The sequence below is a fragment of the Gobio gobio genome (assembly GCF_949357685.1).
Source record: "Gobio gobio genome assembly, chromosome: 10".
NCBI classification, from domain to species: domain Eukaryota; kingdom Metazoa; phylum Chordata; class Actinopteri; order Cypriniformes; family Gobionidae; genus Gobio; species Gobio gobio.
Genome location: NC_137116.1, coordinates 17,874,457 through 17,881,769, shown reverse-complemented (window position 1 = coordinate 17,881,769; position 7,313 = coordinate 17,874,457). Strand labels below are relative to the sequence as shown.

At 42.2% G+C, this 7,313-nt stretch overlaps 1 long non-coding RNA gene across 1 annotated transcript; it reads left to right on the top strand.

Annotated features, from left to right (window-relative positions):
- Positions 1-4,848: 4,848 nt before the first annotated feature.
- On the top strand, positions 4,849-5,918 carry LOC307132362. The gene is made up of 3 exons (XR_013817285.1): positions 4,849-5,010; positions 5,314-5,407; positions 5,720-5,918. It is a non-coding gene; the product is annotated as an uncharacterized lncRNA (long non-coding RNA).
- The last annotated feature ends 1,395 nt before the right edge of the window (positions 5,919-7,313 follow it).

Genomic DNA, 7,313 nt, shown 5'->3' with positions numbered 1-7,313 from the left:
ATGCCACATTTATCGTGTTAGGAATATCAGTACAGGTCAAGAGAAGGTAGTCCACCGTAACCTTATGTTGCAAGCCAACTTTCTGCCCCTTGAGGAAGGAGTAAATGAAGACGAGTCTTTCAATGATAACTCCCTAACTAGCCAGGAGCAGTCTGAAGCTTTGACACAGAATTCTGCACTGGGGAGTGGCCTTCCTGAAACAGAGCGTACTACTGAGTGGGTGGCTTCACTTCCTGACAGAGATGATTCGATGGATGGACGATTAGATGCTGGAGGACAGGAGAATGTAACAGTTCCTGGAGAGCCTGAGAGTAAATCAGATGACCCGGACCCAGGGTTTGAAACGAATTTTCCTCAGTCTGACTCCCAAATCATCCCATCAAATCTTGCAGACTCCCAAGACCATGCGGTATTTTTCCTGCTCATCTCGGGTCTGTTCGTTCAGAATAGTTGTGCCTTAACATCGTACACCCGTGGTGAGATTTTGGATATTGGTTTGCGAATTTCCGACAGTTTTATGGACAATCTTCGACTCCTTCCTGAGATCGCTAGGACACCCGAGGCTATGCACTCTACCCGGCCGGGCGGAAGTGCTCGCAGGCGGCGCCGAGATCGTAAACAAAGGCGGGGAAAACGCGGAGGTCTGAGAGCTAAGCTAAGGCTAAAGCTAAGGCTAACCCCACATCGGCTCTCTTTACCCAGTATTTTCCTTGCCAATGTACGGTCGCTAGTGAACAAAATGGAGGAGATTCGACTCAGCATCACACACAGCAAGAAACTTTTGAACTGTAACGTCCTAATCTTCACGGAAACCTGGCTAAACGGCGGAATACCGGACACCGCTATTGAGCTAGCGGGATGCCACACGCTCCGGGCGGATAGAACATTAGATGGCTCCGGTAAGACCAGAGGTGGTGGATTGTGCATTTACATTAACAAAGCCTGGTGCACAAACTCTGCTATTGTTGGGAGTCATTGTTCAGCTAACCTCGAGTTTCTCATGGTTAAATGTAGACCGTTTTATCTACCGCGGGAGTTCACTTCCACCATTATAACTGCAGCCTATATTCCCCCGGATGCTGATGCCAAGCTTGCTATGAAAGAACTTCATGCAGCCATCAGTAAACAACAGACTGATCACCCGGAAGCTGCTTTTATTGTTGCAGGTGACTTTAATCATTCAAACTTAAAGTCAGTGCTACCCAAGTTTCACCAGCATGTTTCCTGCCACACCAGAGGAAACAAAACCTTAGACCATGTTTACACAAACATGGCTGGTGCTTACGTTGCGACACCCCTCCCCCACCTGGGACAGTCAGATCACCTTTCTTTGTTCCTCATCCCCAAATATGCACCCCTCATCAACCGTGTGAAGCCATCAGTGAAGACCATCAAGGTGTGGCCTGCGGGGGTTGATTCCTCACTCCAGGAAAGGTTTCTACACACAGACTGGAGTGTGTTTGCTTCTCAAGCCACCAGTGGCGCTCACACGGACATTGACTTCTACACCTCCTCTGTATTGGATCATATCAATACCACCATTGACAGTGTTACAACCCAGAAACAGATCACCACATACCCAAATCAGAAGCCATGGATGAACAGGGAAGTGCGACTCCTACTGAAGTCACGCAATACTGCCTTCAGATCAGGAGATTCACAAGCCTACAGTACGTCCAGGGCAAACCTGAAGAGGGGCATTAAAAAGGCCAAGCACTGCTACAAGCTAAAGTTAGAGGGTCACTTTTCCAACTCTGACCCTCGACGCATGTGGCAGGGCATTCAGGCCATCAGTGACTACAAACCCCCCCACTCCACCCCCGCAGCCACTGATGTCAACTTCCTGAACGAGCTAAATTACTTTTATGCTCGCTTTGAAAGAGACAACAGAGAAACTGCCACCAAGCTCAAACCCTCAGCTGACCCACCAATCACACTCTCCACCACAGATGTCTGCAAGGCACTGAGCCGGATCAGCGCGCACAAGGCTGCTGGACCAGACAACATCCCTGGTCGTGTTCTCAGGGCATGTGCGGAGCAGCTCGCTGGGGTTTTTACAGACATTTTCAACCTGTCTCTTGCCCAAGCAGCTGTACCTTCATGCTTTAAACGCACTTCCATTGTGCCAGTGCCAAAACACTCTAACCCGAGGTGCCCTAATGACTACCGCCCTGTAGCACTCACACCCATCATCATGAAGTGCTATGAGCGGCTGGTCCTGGAACACCTAAAAGACTCTCTACCATCCACATTGGACTCACACCAGTTTGCCTACCGCAGCAATAGGAGCACAGAGGATGCCGTTTCCATGGCACTGCACTCTGTGCTCACTCACCTGGACAATAAAAACACTTACGCACGCATGCTGTTTGTTGACTTCAGCTCAGCATTCAACACTGTCATCCCAACCAAGTTAATAGCCAAACTTGGAGACCTGGGCATCAATACCTCAATGTGCAACTGGATTTTGGACTTCCTAACTGACAGACCCCAGAATGTTCGTTCAGGATTCACCTGCTCCACATCCATCACTCTTAACACTGGTGTACCACAGGGCTGTGTGCTAAGCCCGTTTCTCTACTCCCTCTTCACCGCCGACTGCAAGCCTGTGTATGGATCTAATTCTATCGTCAAGTTTGCGGACGACACTACGGTGATTGGTCTCATCAGCAACAACGATGAGACTGCCTATAGGGAGGAGATCCAGCACCTGGCCACATGGTGCACCGAAAATAACCTGCTCCTCAACACCACCAAAACGAAGGAGCTCATCGTGGACTTCAGGAAGGAGTCAAGAGGCACACACGACACCATCCACATCAATGGAATGGCTGTTGAACGTGTCTCCAGTTTCAAGTTCCTGGGGATCCACATCTCGGCGGACATGTTGTGGACGACCAACACCTCCAGCCTGGTCAAGAAGGCTCACCAGCGCCTCTTCTTCCTTAGGACACTGAGGAAGAATCAGCTCTCCTCGGCTATCCTGGTGAACTTCTATCGCTGCGCAATAGAAAGCATCCTGACCAACTGTGTGGCAGTGTGGTATGGGAGCTGCTCTGTTGCGGAGCGCAAGGCACTGCAGCGGGTGGTGAAAACTGCCCAGCGCATCACAGGGACTCCACTACCTGCCATCGAGCACATCCAGAGGAAACGCTGCCTGCATCGAGCTCGCAGCATCCTCAAGGACTCCTCGCACCCAGCCCACAGACTGTTTTCTCTCCTGCCCTCCGGCAGGCGTTTCAGGATCCACCGGACCAGGACCAGCAGACTAAAGAACAGTTTTTTCCCCAGAGCTGTCTCCTTACTGAACTCAAACCCCCGTTGATCCACTCCCCTCATATACTGATAACTCTCCTACCACACATCCACCTTCACTCTGTTATTTGCACTACCGACTGTTTATTACAGTAACAACTGTTTACTTATTCATTTTGCACTACCATACTGTAACTGGATTATGCTCATTTGCACTGCCGACTGTTATTTACAGTACCAACTGTTTACATTTGTATTTTGCACCGTACTAACTGTAATATGCAATCACTTCCACTGCACTTTTACACTTTTTTTTCCGGATAGCTTCTGTCCATAATTTATTGCACTACTTTAATCCACTGCCATATTCCTCATTTTAGCCTAACATATCATTGTACACCTCTATCTGTAAAATTCTGTTTATAGTAATAGCCATCTGTATATTATATTATATTCATAGTACATATCTACCTGTAAATTCTGTTTATAGTAATAACATCTGTATATTATTCACTGTACATATTCACCTGTAAATTCTGTTTATAGTAATAACCATCTTTCTATTTATAGATATATTTATATATACTCAGTACATATCCATGTCCTGCACTTATGCAAACGTTGTATATCCTGCACTTGCTGCTATTGCACTTCTGGTTAGACCTAAACTGCATTTCGTTGCCTTGTACTTGTACTTGTACTTGTGTAATGACAATAAAGTTGAATCTAATCTAATCTAACCAAGTATGTGCAGTTGACGCAATGCCCAATGCTAGAAATCAGCTGAGGTCCACTAGCACCATGTCCATTTCTAGCGCACCCCCTAATGTGTCTGAAATAGTGACTCAGGTACGAACACGGGTTGGTAGGTTAGTTAGACCTGTGAACAGACTGATTCAAAATATGACTCAGAGAACAACTCACAACGCAGTTAAAGATAATAAAAGTCCCTTTTATTTTGAGAGGTTTTAAGTTCTATGGGCCTAATAATAAGAATGTGAGGCAACAAAAAAGTGTAATTTAAGTCACATTGAGTGGTGTATAAGGCACCTCTTGAGCAAAAGAATATCTGAGAGCCTGATCAACTTTCTTATGTTCTTTTTCCCCGTGAGTGTCGGGAAACATGAATGTTGTATGACAAAATGGTGTTGTCAAGTGACAATCTAATTGCCTTACTTGCTCCTTTATTCAATACAAAAGTGCAAGCTCAAGTTTTGTGAAGTTAAGGGGGAAGTATGTAGCCGGTCAATTTTGACATTTGAGTTTTATTTGATATTCCTCTTTGTGTTTTAAGAAATGTAGTACAAACTGTTAACTTCAGCAAAACTTGTTTTCAATGTAGCCTACTATTTTCAGTGGTTCCGATCAAGAGTTCCTATCAATTGTTGTATGTGGGGCCTTAATTAGCGAGACACCAAAGGAAATTAAATCGCTTCTCCTTTAAGCGTTTGCGCTCAGACGCATGGTGTATGCAGACGGGGAAGTAGGTAGTTTTTCTCTCTCTTATTTGTTTTGCATTAACGGATTTTCTGTAATGAAATCACTTTATTTATGATATTGAAACACTGCTTAGAGGTTATGTCATAATGTGTATGAGTGTGATTCAATGATTTTCCTTGTTAGTGGCTTATTTAACCTCATTAAAGTTAGAGCCTCATTTCCACGTGCGTCTTTCAATGCAGGAACGAGAGAGAGTAACGTTAAGCCTTAAGCCTTCTGGTATGTCCCTAATTGTGCCTCACTACTCTGTTTAAGGTATGTTTCTTCAATTTGTGATCATTTATTTGACTGTTTACTATGTAATTTGTGATTCTAACTTGATAGTTGTAATTACATACTAAATGTCTTGTTGTGGTATATTTTCACACAATGAGACTGTAAAAAATAACTTTATTATGCACACAGTAGTTTTCTCAATCAGTTTAGTACATTTATATGTGTATTTCACTGAATTTATAACATGTTTGGATGTCAATTTTTCAAATGTGTTATTTAACTTCCAATTGTTTTTTGAGTGCTGGGGTAATTTAGCGCTATTATCTACATGTTGAATTATAGATATCGCTTCTCCTTTAAGCGTTTGGGCTCAGACGCATGGTGTATGCAGACGGGGAAGAACGAGAGAGAGTAACGTTAAGCCTTAAGCCTTCTGGTATGTCCCTAATTGTGCCTCACTACTCTGTTTAAGGTGAATAAACCCCTTCGTGTTTCCATCACTTCAATCGTGTGTGTGGTCGTGTTTCCATGGTGCCCTGATGATTACCACTTGAAGTCTGCTACATGTAAACAGTTTAAAATGTCATCACAAAGTGACAATTATATAATTTGGATATTAATATAAAATTCTCCACCACATTCTGTCAGGGAAATATGTAGAAACTTAACAGAGGCCATTCTTATATTTAACATATTTCAGAAATGAAATACATGATTTCTGTATGTTTTATTTTGCCATTTCTTTCAGCCTAAAGACCTGGCCCCCATCTTGGGAACCGCAGGAGAACATAGGAATGACTGTGTCATAAAGGAAGGTCTGCTAAAATGACTGTTGTCCCATTGCTGGTTCCAACTTCCAAGAAAAAAAAAAAAAAAAATGTGGCCATGTGGACAACAATAAAGTTCTACTGTTCTTCTAATGAATTGAGTACACAAAATAAAAATGATTTGTTTATAAATCTCTGCTTCATTATTATTCAGTGCCAATCAAAATTCATCAAAGTCAGACAGTTTAGGTTCTCTGTGTGTTTTCATTGTAACTGGTCTGGATCTAATGGATGCTGCGTTGCTGATCAGTTGATTAATCTAACCTCAACATGTGCTGTGATCTGTCCTGCCAATGTAATCAAAACAAAAAAACATTGAACGTGATGTTTTTTGGACAATAAACACTGTTTTCGTAGAAGCTTCTGTCTAAGTAACCTTTTAAAGTCTTGTAGTACTCAAGGTATAGCCAGCTTTGGTGTTATGAATAACCTTATAGTTATTATAGCCATGTTTTCAACCATTGCCATAGCAATTATTCACAGCACACCTGAGAAGTCAATAAAAAAAAGTAATTCACTTAATAAATGATTAATACAATGATTTTACTGTTATAATCAGCCAGACAATGTGTCAGGTTCTGACATAACAGGTAAGTTAACGTTAGGCCGGCGTTATTGGCTTGAAATGCTCCAGATTCAGGCCTATGTAACGTTAGATGAACAGCTTTTCTCGTACTTTTCTCTTCCCATTGGATGCTTTCTAGTGACAAATGTGCAGTTTTTTTGGACAAAACTAAAGATACAGATAATATACATTCACTGAACGAAGATTATCTTTAGTTCGTTGCTATGGCGGTTGCTATTGACGCATCTATAGCTGAAACCACGTAGCTGGCATTACGTGCTTCCGCCCGGAAGTATTTTCTTCACTTTTAGAAAAGAAAAGATATATATTTATAACATTTCTCCACAGAAAAAAGCAATTTGGTATCTCAACAATACGACATGTTCATGTTACTGCTATCACATTTAATAATTTCTCCTTCGATTCTGAGAAATATATTTTTTGTAGCTGAAGGTTATGTAAGTGCCTCGTGTTGTGGGCGGAGTTTGCGCGTTCTACTGTTTTGGCTAACATATCTGAAATAAACCAACATATTTCATTTTTGTCAACATAGATTATCTAAATGCAGTGTAACTACTAGTTTGACTGTACTCGATATTTGATATATTCCGTAGATATATCTTTTTACAACCCTAATTTGCAAACCGGAAGAACTACAACTTTAGTGCTCATTTGTATCAAGCTGCAAAGTGTGGCTATTGGGAATTGTAGTTTTTAGAACATTTGTGTTTTCCTTAGAATTTGAGGTTGTAAATAGTTAGTTGAAAGTATAGGAAGGGGTTTAGGGGTATGGTAAACACATATATGTAATCAGATTTTAAATATATAATTGTTAAGTGGGTTTAAATCAATTTTAACCATATTTGACAGCGCCCCAGTTGTTGACTATACTGTATATACCTCAGTATGATGGCTGAGGTCAAGAGCTCTCTATAACAATTTATAGTCCC